Source organism: Anolis carolinensis, chromosome 4 (assembly GCF_035594765.1).
Source record: "Anolis carolinensis isolate JA03-04 chromosome 4, rAnoCar3.1.pri, whole genome shotgun sequence".
Lineage (NCBI taxonomy): Eukaryota > Metazoa > Chordata > Lepidosauria > Squamata > Dactyloidae > Anolis > Anolis carolinensis.
Window position 1 is genome coordinate 226,580,289 of NC_085844.1, and position 9,885 is coordinate 226,590,173.

Genomic DNA, 9,885 nt, shown 5'->3' on the forward strand with positions numbered 1-9,885 from the left:
TGGAAGTCCCCAGTTTTAAGACTTTGCATCTAACTGCAACTAGACGCAGAGCCTTTTCAGTAGTGGCGCCATCGCTCTGGAACACCTTGCCACCTGAAGTTCGTGCCTTGCGGGACTTGTTGGCCTTCCGCAGGGCATGTAAGACACATCTGTTTCGACAGGCTTTTGAGTTCTGTTGTTGATGTTTTAAAAGGTGCTTTTAGGATATTTTAAAGATGTTTTTAAAGATGTTTTTAAGATGTTTTTTAAATTGTTGATTTTAGCCGGTTCTTGTAAGCCGCTCCGAGCCCTAGGGGAGTGGCGGCATATAAGTTTGAAAAATAAATAAATAAATTAACAGCACAGTTGATGACTCCTTGCCATACTTGGAAGGCTTCCCTTTTCTTATTGATTGTTGGATCTTGTTATCATTCCCATCAAACCAGTCCTGATGTTTCTTAGTTTGGTATGCAATGGTTTGTTCACAGACTGTAATGATAGAGGTCTTTGGTTCATTCCAATGTTCCTCAACATTTTCAGGGTGTTCCATATATGATCCTTAAGTATTGTTTGGAGAAGGGTTCATTTAGAAGTCTCTTGAAGGGCTAGAGCAGGCATAGGTAAACTTTGACCCTCCAGATGTTTTGGACTTCAAATCCCATAATTCTTAACAGCTGGTAAATTGGCTGGGACTTCTGAGAGTTGAAGTCCAAACCCCTGGAGGCCAAAATTTGCTTATGCCTGGACTAGAGGGTGAAAGGGAGAAATGTGAAGAGAGAAAGGCAAGTGAAGCAAACCTTTGTTGTGACTGCCTTCCACCTGAAAACTTATGTTCTCATTGTGACAAGCCATGTGGATCTAGAATAGGTCAACAAGAGTCACTTATGAACCCACCACCAGGACTCTATCTTTAGAAGAGAATCCTACTCGGCCTTGAGTGATCGCCTATAGTAAAATACAGTCTTGTCAAGAAAACTCTGTGATACATTGACCTTAGGGTCACCATAGATCAGAAATTGCTCGAAGGTAAACAACAACAACAAAGGGTACAACCACACTTTAGAATTAATGCAGTTTGAAACCACTTTCACTGATGTGGCTTAATGCTGTGTCATCCTGGTAGTTCTAGTTTTACAAGATCTTCTGCCTTTTCTACTGAAGAGTGCTAATTTCTCGCCAAACTACAATTGCCATGATTCCATAAGATTATGTCATGGCACTTCAGGTGGCATCAAACTTCATTAATTCTGCAGCGAAGATACACCCAAATTCTAATTCCAGAGTGCATGCAGGTATAGTATATTGTTTGTCCTTTTGCAGATTTGAATTTTTAAACACATTTCTTACCTACCTTGTAGTTATATGGTAGGTAAAATGTAAATAAAATAGGGTGCCAGATACAATAAGCACAGGGCTGTTGTATCTTTAATAGTTGTTTGTGTGTGTTGGGTTGGAAGGCATGGCAGGTGGAATTTTTCATGCAAGTGTCATTTGAAGACATTCTCTCTTTCACCAATCTCATTTGCACATGGCCAACTTGCTGAAGATAAACTTTGAAAAAGCGCAAGACAGATTGCTTAAAGATTTTTTTTCTTCATAGGTTTCCACATAAGTAGCAGTATATCTGTATAAAGGGATTCCTTGAGAGCAATTTTTAAAGGATCAGTCAAAAGTCTGGTGTTGCTATTTAATGATTAGGTAATTGACATTTGCTGGTGTATATATATCTCTACACGAAAGAAAAGAGTATAGATTGAAGCTTATCTCTCCCAGAGGAAGGCTCTTCATAAGGTTAGTGTTTTGCTGAAACATAATTTTGAGGTACAGTATTAGTTTAAAAATATCTTGTTAAATTTATTGTTAAGCTTTAGTAATTAGTATTTTTTTTCCAAAAAGTTCTGTGAAAGAGTGTTTTAACCTTGACTAAGGAGTTGGTGGTATTTAAATGGCAAGTCCATTGGTTTTTTCCCAGTTATTAAATGGAAGTATGACCATACTCTTCAACTATCCTGACTTCACAGGGACAATTTCAAATAATCCTCTTGTCATTTTGAAGTGCTTTTAAAACATCCCAGCTTCTCTCTTCTTCCCCCATGCTCCCTATTTGTCTTCAGATTACTTAAGTTGGTGCAACCCAAGCTCAAAATAGTACTTTGCACTCAATTGTGCAACTCTGAACTTTGGCCAATATTGATCTTTTGAGGAAATAAACTGTGCTTTGAAATAGGTTGAACACATAGAAAGGAGGAAATTAAATTTGCTGTTAAAATATTTAACAAATATTAAACTGAACTGACCAATCACAAAAGGTAAAGTCAGTGACTCTGGGGGTATCTTGTAGTGTTTTTTTAATCTTTTATCATATTGTTGAATGCCCAACATGAATCTAAAATGTATGACATTATCCCACAGATGGGAAGGGAGAGGGAGGGAAAGGCTCCTTCTTTGGAGGCTTTTAAGCAGAAGCTGGATGACCATCTGTCAGGAGTGCTTTGAATGCGATTTCCTGCTTCTTGGCAAAGGGTTGGACTGGATGGCCAATGAGGTCTCTTCCAACTCTATGATTCTATGGAAGTGGGGGAGTGGGGACCCATCTAACCTGGCAAGGTCCGTCTTCAGGGATGGCCAGCCATCCCACAATGTTTCTCATCTTCTTCTGGCTTTCATCCACTTTCCACCTCTTCAAAACACCCACCTCCTGAAAGTGGAGTCGTCTTACCATCTTCGCACACTGGCAAGATGCAGCCACCAGAAGTGGCTCATAGGCAGCCACCAGAAGTGGCTGTAAATCATGGGATGGTCTCTGTGGAACACCATTTTGTCAGCATGTGAAGATGGTGAGAAAATGAGGGGAAGTTAAGGTGGAAGAAAATTCTTATTCAAAATTGTATTTTGGAGATATTTTATGGCAATGATTTCGTGTTGTTTTTAAGAGTTGGGAACTTAAGAGTTTAGGCTGTTTGCATGTGAAACTAATTGAATTCCCTTCCATGCGTCTAGGATGGATTACAAATCTTCAGCTACTGGAGTTCTCGTCCTGCTTGGACTTCTGCTGCACATACTTGAGGGACAGAAAATCCAAGTTCGTGAAAGCTTTATTCATGGGAAAGATCTGGACAAAAGGATGGCTAATAATTCATACCTGTTACAGCAATGCCAGGACTCCAAGTTCAGCGATAATGGGAAAACAATTCTATCTTGTGATGAAGAGACTGAGCCAATCCCAGCCACACTACATGTAACAGAGGAAAATTACCTAAATCAAGGCTGGTGCAAAACACAAGAGATAAGTCAAACAATCCATGAAGAAGGCTGCAAGAGCTACACCTTTATCAACAGGTTCTGTTATGGCCAGTGCAATTCCTTCTACATCCCATGGCACATCCACGATAAGAGAGGTGTTTTCCAAGCTTGTTATTTCTGCAAACCGAAGCGATTCACCACCATCACAGTGATATTGCACTGCCCAGACCTTTTACCCCCGAGGAAGAGAATGAGGGTCAGGCAAGCTGAGGACTGCCACTGTGTGCCTGTGGATGTCTACTGAGATATCTTCTAGTTCACAACATGGCAACTCCTTAAATAACTTCATTGAGAAGGCTTATGTAGAAATATCGATCTCAAAATCATGCGTACAGAGTCACACTACTACTTTGGACTGTAGGTTGTTACTTGCATACTTACAATCTTTTTCTTTCAGGCCCTGTCTCTCACCAATTCACCTGCATGCTAAGCTTCCTGCCGGGATCTATACTATTGACTTTCATGATATTCAGTAACATGTTGGGGAGGGAGGCGGGGAGGGCACTGGTGTGTATTGGGCTCAGAGTTGTTGCTTCCTAAAGGAGCAGTTAAAAGGAATGCTGTTGGGGATTGTTATTGAAACACCTTTTGTAAATAATATTTAATGACAATAATAAAGGCTTCAATTGTGATTTTAAAGAAGCTTGAGAAATATATTTTTGAACTATAATTCTCAAGACCTTCCTATTCAGCATAGTCATTGCTTGTGATCTTAAACGTAATGTATATTTTTATGAGAAGCAAAAAAAAGTTGTTCAAAGCATACTGCATGCTAAGTTAGATGCTGCTGCTTCAGACACCCTCTCATTGTTATTATTCTTTTACTTTGTGTTCTGGCATGTCCACCCACCACTTAGTCTTCTGCCTCTCTGTAAAATTTGCACTCCCGCCATTAACTCCAGGTCTTAGTTCCTTTCCAGATAAAGTTGGCTTCCATGTTCTTGTGTACATTTTCTGTTCAACCTATTTATTTATTTATTTATTTATTTATTTATTTATTTATTTATTTACAGTATTTATATTATGCCCTTCTCACCCCGAAGGGGACTCAGGGTGGATCACATTATACACACATAGGGCAAACATTCAATGCCCATAAACACATCAAACAGAGACCGAGACAGACAGATGCAGAGGCAATTTAACCTTCTTCTGAGGGGATGTTCGATTCTGGCCACAGGGGGGAGCAGCTGCTTCATCATCCACTCTGACGGCACTTCCTCATTCCAGGTCGTAAATTAGTTAAACTTCAAATTCACCTTGAAGAAGATTCACAGCTTCATTCAAAATGCCGAATTCATGGGAGCCAGTATGGTATTGTTGTTTAACTATGGGACTACTGTATGACCATGGAGGACCAGGGTTTGAATCACTTCTCAGACATGGAAAATGCTAAGAGGGGAGCTGTGGTAATTTGAAATCTCTTTGAGTCTCAGAGGAAGTTAGACCACCATGTGATAGGTGAAGTTAAAGGTTTTCCTCTGACATTAAGTCTAGCCATGTCTTAGTCTGGGGGTTAGTGCTCATCTCCATTTCTAAGCCAAAGAGCCAGCATTGTCCGTAGACCCCTCCAAGGTCATGTGGCCAGCATGACTGCTTGGAGCATCATTACTTTCCCACCAGAGCAGTGCCTATTGATCTACTTACATTTGCATGTTTCCAAACCGCTAGGTTGTCAGAAGCTGGGGCTAACAGCAGGAGCTCACCTCACTCCTTGGATTTGCACCACTAACCTTTTGGCCAGCAAGTTTAGCAGCTCAGCAATTTAACCTGCTACGCCACCAGAGGCTCTGCTGAGATAGAATTGCCGTAAATTGGAAATGACTTGACACACAGCAAAGAATTCACTGAATGTATCTCTCATGTCTCTTTCAAGTTTTACATATATTAATATGCAACTAACAAATACATGGCAATTAGGAAAGTCAAAACAAACTTAAACATGGACATTTCAGGGATATGTCCTAAATTGCAGCCTTTTATAGAGGTGACCTCAGACTTGGAGAGCATGGGTGATGTAGTGGTTTAAATGTTCTATTAGGACTCTAGAAAGCTAAGGCTCAAATCTTCATTTAAAAATTAATAACTGGTTGGTAACCTTGGTCATGTCACACACTCTATGGCTAAGATGAAAACAATGGCACATAGCCTCAGAATAAATTTTGCCAATAAAATCCCATTATAGGTTCACTATAAGTCAAAAGTGGCTTGAAGGTTCACAACAACTGCTCCTGTAGAAACCTCCTAATTTCTGCATTACAGGAGACACTAGCAGATTCTGCTGTGTGAAATTAGTCCAATTGAACAGTGGCATTGTCACTTTCACAAGATTGAAGTGGTTTTATCTAATTGCTTCTGGGCAAGGGTTTAGATACTGTCTTGTTTTGACTTGTGTGAGATTGGTTAGTATTTATTTTTCTTCCTATATTTTGTGCCACACAATGCAATTTTAACATCTCATAAAGGAGCTTTTTGTAGCAAAACTTATGAAGAATTACAGGTGAATTCTTAAGGGACTTTATGGATAAAGTTGTAGAAGAATTTTGAGAGAAAACATGAGATTTTATATTTATAAATTCTTTATAAACCTGTTGATTTGTGAAAATCTATGATAAATGACAACAACGTTGGTTGAGTTGACAGCTCTTGACAAGATACATGCATCAAAGACAAGCTTAGAAATTGCAGGGCAGCCTGAAAATAGCAGCAGTAGCAAGAAGTTTGCAAAGAAAATAGGGTTGGGACTGATAGAAGAACCTTTAATCTACTTGATACTTTTAAGGCACATCCCATTAGCAAGAGTTCTACAATAAGCAATACATACATGGTATATTATACACATTAAACAATGGGCAAAACCTATAAAAGCAAATCCAAGTTCTCATACATATGAAAGCTGACCACATGCTTAGGGAAGTCACCCCATTGTTTTCCTTTGCAAATCATGTAGCTTCCCACCACTGGCAAGAATAGATACCCAAACCAGGACAGCCAATGTTTTGTGGACCTCTCTGCATAGCCTGCCATAAGAGCAAGGACTCTCAATTGTTAGGGTTAAGACTGCCATAGAAGTGTGTGTACGCACATTGGCTTCTATGGCTCAAATATCTGTGTTCAATATGTGGATAATGGGCTTGAGGTTGGCAGCCCTGTTTAGACGGTCTTTCTGCTTCTAATGGGTGAAAAAACTAGAATCAGAACTAAACTTTTTTTAAAAATCTATTGGATCTGTTTGCCAGAGGATTCTGGAAGCTGTAATTCGAAAGGTAACTCTTCTATGTTCTGATTAAACCATCTTATGCTTGTAACCTCCCTTGGATAGAGTATGCTCTATTTCTCAGCAAAGTCACATAGCTTTGTATGGCCTCTTGTATATTTATATTGCTTTGTACCTTTCTTTTGATTGAATTGTTGTTCTGTCCTTGCTTTTGCAATGTGCTTTATAATTCTTTGGCAGCCTATTCACCTATTGTCCTGAAATTACACATCACCGCTGCCACCCTTCTCCATTCTTTAACTGCAAAATGAATAGTGAAAAAGAACACATTACTTGCTTTAAGATGCTGCTGATAGTTTGAAAATACATGCTAGATATATGCTACTTCTTTTCTAGAAGTACTGATACTTTTATTATATTATTAAACCCTGCAATTTGCATTGCTGCACCATTCCTTATGGAAAGGAAGAATTGAATGGAAGAAATGACTAGCTAATCAACACTGGATGATTCAGACCACCAAAACACATCAATATCTCCAGTCACAATTTACATTTGAATAAGGGCTTTGCTTTATGAAGCTACACTCACTTTCCCTAAATGGAAAGGGTAGGGGCACAATGAAAATGATAATAACAAAGAAATCACATTGCGCTTCTCTGTTTTTAATTAGTCTCTGTTTGTTCCAAAACAGACTTTCCAAATTGTCACTAGCTTTGTTCCCTCCTGACAGCCATGGGTTGATGTGTAGTTAATAAAACATCCTGTCAGAGCCATAATGAGAGTATATGCTGTGCTTGTTTCCTCTGCGATTAGGCACATGAGAAAAGTTTATACAGTAGAGTCTCGCTTATCCAACATAAACAGGCCGGCAGAACGTTGGATAAGCGAATATGTTGGATAATAAGGAGAGATTAAGGAAAGGCCTATTAAACATCAAATTAGGTTATGATTTTACAAATTAAGCACCAAAACATCATGTTATACAACAAATTTGACAGAAAAAGTAGTTCAATATGCAGTAATGCTATGTAGTAATTACTGTATTTACGAATTTAGCACCAAAATATCACGATATATTGAAAACACTGACTACGAAAATGTGTTGGATAATCCAGAATGTTGGATAAGTGAGACTCTACTGTATTGAGCCATTGTTTTCACTGATAAGTGTTGGCATGCAGTTTTCTGAGCAACTCTAAAATATATATATGTAGGCTCCTTTAAGTGATGTCAGTGCCCCCATAGGTGCAAAGTGGCACAGTAGCCCTGAATACTGCCTTGCTTTTCAAAATGCCAAGTGGTTCAAGCAGCAAGTGTGAGTCACACATCCTGAGGCTGTCTAAGGATCTAAATAGCTGCTGCATGGTGATACAGGCTATTCTATGAATAAGTTATCGGGCTCTGTAACATTTCTGCTTTCATTTGCTAACAAGGGTGTCTCAAGCTGTCATGATTTAGCACAAAGCAGAAGGGGAAAATCCTTCCGTTCTCACCAGCTTTTAAGTGCAAACAATATAGGAACATCTCTAAGAATTAGCAAAAATCCCAGCTGATCACTTTGAAAGGATTAACATGTCGGTGAAGACATCATGCACTCACCAGTTGATAACAACAAAGAGAGGGGAAGAAAATATTCAGGTTATATGTATGCTGCACAGAGAAAGTGGTTATCATAGAGACAGAATCTAAGACTTGTATTTATGTACTCTGAAACTACAGCTGCCAGGTGTGCATTTCAGAAACCATATAACCCTTATCTTACAAGAACTGCACCAGCTTCCCAGTTGCTCAGGTCAAGACACTTATTTTGAAATTCCTAAGTAGTTTAGACCCAACACATTTCAAAGACTGCCTCCTTCCATATCTCATTTAGTTTCCTTCCATATCATACCATTCACAACTTCACAGATGAAAACCTGGTCACCTGTGGCCAAGCAGAATCAGATTGTGCTCAAGATGGCAACCGTTACTAGTGAGGAAAAAGCAGATATGCTAGACTACGACATGCTGTAGCAGTTTGCTTTTGCCTGAGCTGACAGACTTCTCTAGTTAACAGATCAACCTACTTTTTCACTTTGCTTGCCACTCAGGATAAAAAGATAAAGTGGGTGGAAGCAGAGGCGGTTGCCTGTGGCGCCATCTTGTTGGGGGCGCCATCGAGGCAACTCCTGTCTCCTGCGGCCTGCCTCCGCTAGGTATTGAACTGCTTATTCTGTTGATTTGTTGTAAAACATGATGTTTTAGTGCTTAATTTGTAAAATCTTAATGTAATTTGATGTTTAATAGGCTTTTCCTTAATCTCTCCTTATTATCAAACATTTTAGCTTATCCAGCACTTTTATTTTTCAGTAATTGGTTTGGGGTGGGGTGCCAAAATTCTGTTTGCCTACACTTGAAAAATACCTAGGGCCGGCTCTGGGTGGAAGAAAAACTCAGACATTTTAAAAGCATCTTAAAAAGTGGAATGACATAGGATTAATCAGAAATGAACAAGATAATGTGGGACTACTGGAGGATATGCCATATGAATCTGTGAAATTTGTGATCCGTGCAGACCTGGTTATGAGTTCCACCTCTTGGCAAAGCTAGCTTGGAAGGAAGACATCACAGGATTCTTTTCATAGCAGTAAGGGAAGTCATGTTGGCTTCTTCCCTTTTTAAAATTATGGCAGGTAGCTAAGATAGTACTGTTTTGCTTGACTTTCAGAGTTCTGGTTGTTTTATCTTTCTGGTTTCAAACTATTATCAAGAAGTATTCCTAGTCTGTTTTTAAAGCTGTTCTCAAAAGCTTTTATGCACTCTATATATTCATGCATAAGTTTAGAAATTTTAATCAAAAACCCAATTCCCAGAATATGTACTTTCAATTACCCACAGGTTGCTCTGAGTACTGTTTTGTAACTCTTATGCAGAAAGGAACCATCTCTCCTTTGCAGAAAGGGCATAAAAGAAGGCCTGGCATCCTCTACTCTCTCTGCCTTTGTGAATGCCTGGGTGCAGAAATGGCAGCAGTGACTGGGGCAACTGGTCCCCTGCAGTGGCATTGGATGCTTTCCCCTCTCCATAGACTTTTCCTCCCCAGACTTATCAATTATGTCATATCAAAATCCATAATTGTGCCCCCCCCCCAAATGCCCTTAAAACATACATGAGGCTGACTTATAAATGAGTATATGTAGTGTTTAATGTTTTAATTGCTTTTTATCAATTATACATCACTTTGGGGGTCCTGGTTCGCTGAAAATGTATGTTTCCAAGCCAAAGATATAATTCTTCTAATCACTTATGCATCAGTACTTATATGAGTTTTATAATTTCTAGATTTCAGCTTCTATGATCCATGCTGGTGGGACTAGTCTGTGAAATGTAGTCCAAAAAGTAAT

The 9,885-nt window shown here is 39.2% G+C and overlaps 1 long non-coding RNA gene across 1 annotated transcript; it reads left to right on the plus strand.

The window, feature by feature from the left end:
• The first annotated feature begins 749 nt into the window (after window positions 1-749).
• LOC100558475 (uncharacterized) lies at window positions 750-3,924 on the plus strand. Its single transcript, XR_506323.2, has 2 exons — window positions 750-1,770; window positions 2,980-3,924. It is a non-coding gene; the product is annotated as an uncharacterized LOC100558475 (long non-coding RNA).
• Window positions 3,925-9,885: the final 5,961 nt, after the last annotated feature.